Source organism: Macaca thibetana, chromosome 4, assembly GCF_024542745.1.
Source record: "Macaca thibetana thibetana isolate TM-01 chromosome 4, ASM2454274v1, whole genome shotgun sequence".
NCBI classification, from domain to species: domain Eukaryota; kingdom Metazoa; phylum Chordata; class Mammalia; order Primates; family Cercopithecidae; genus Macaca; species Macaca thibetana.
Window position 1 is genome coordinate 146,666,499 of NC_065581.1, and position 1,129 is coordinate 146,667,627.

The following is a 1,129-nucleotide window of genomic DNA, read 5'->3' on the forward strand; positions in this document are numbered from 1 at the left end:
CCATAAATTGTTCAAGCTTCTTTTGTGCAAGAGTAGGGTCTCCATTTTGGCACCACACCCAAACCTCGGGCAGTCTCTACACATAGGTCAGGTTTCCATCAGCTCATGCTTAGTCCAGTGTCATCTTTAAAAAGCTCCACATCTTCCTTTAAAACACTGAAATCAGAAGATCCTTTCCTGTGCTATGTAACTGAAACTTCTCTTGCTGGATTTCATCCACCCACTCAACAACTTGATCTTATTTATAAAGACTTTCCTCTGTAAGGAAATCATTGACTCTAAATCTGAGCTTTAAAATAATTCTTTGTGCTCGCTTCGGCAGCACATATACTAAAATTGGAACGATACAGAGAAGATTAGCATGGCCCCTGCGCAAGGATGACACGCAAATTCGTGAAGCGTTCCATATTTTTTCCAGAACCTACAAAGAACTCAAACAAATTTACAAGAAAAAAACAAACAACCCCATCAAAAAGTGGGCAAAGGATATGAACAGACATTTCTCAAAAGAAGACATTCATACAGCCAACAGACACATGAAAAAATGCTCATCATCACTGGCCATCAGAGAAATGCAAATCAAAACCACAATGAGATACCATCTCACACCAGTTAGAATGGCGATCATTAAAAAGTCAGGAAACAACAGGTGCTGGAGAGGATGTGGAGAAATAGGAACACTTTTACACTGTTGGTGGGATTGTAAACTAGTTCAACCATTATGGAAAACAGTATGGCGATTCCTCAAGGATCTAGAACTAGATGTACCATATGACCCAGCCATCCCATTACTGGGTATATACCCAAAGGATTATAAATTATGCTGCTATAAAGACACATGCACACGTATGTTTATTGCAGCACTATTCACAATAGCAAAGACTTGGAATCAACCCAAATGTCCATCAGTGACAGATTGGATTAAGAAAATGTGGCACATATACACCATGGAATACTATGCAGCCATCAAAAAGGATGAGTTTGTGTCCTTTGTAGGGACATGGATGCAGCTGGAAACCATCATTCTTAGCAAACTATCACAAGAACAGAAAACCAAACACCGCATGTTCTCACTCATAGGTGGGAACTGAACAATAAGATCACTTGGACTCAGGAAGGGGAACATCAC

General features: G+C 39.9%; 1 non-coding gene across 1 annotated transcript; it reads left to right on the forward strand.

Annotated features, from left to right (window-relative positions):
* Positions 1 to 306: 306 nt before the first annotated feature.
* On the forward strand, positions 307 to 413 carry LOC126953952 (U6 spliceosomal RNA). The gene has a single exon (XR_007725422.1). It is a non-coding gene; the product is annotated as a U6 spliceosomal RNA (small nuclear RNA).
* The last annotated feature ends 716 nt before the right edge of the window (positions 414 to 1,129 follow it).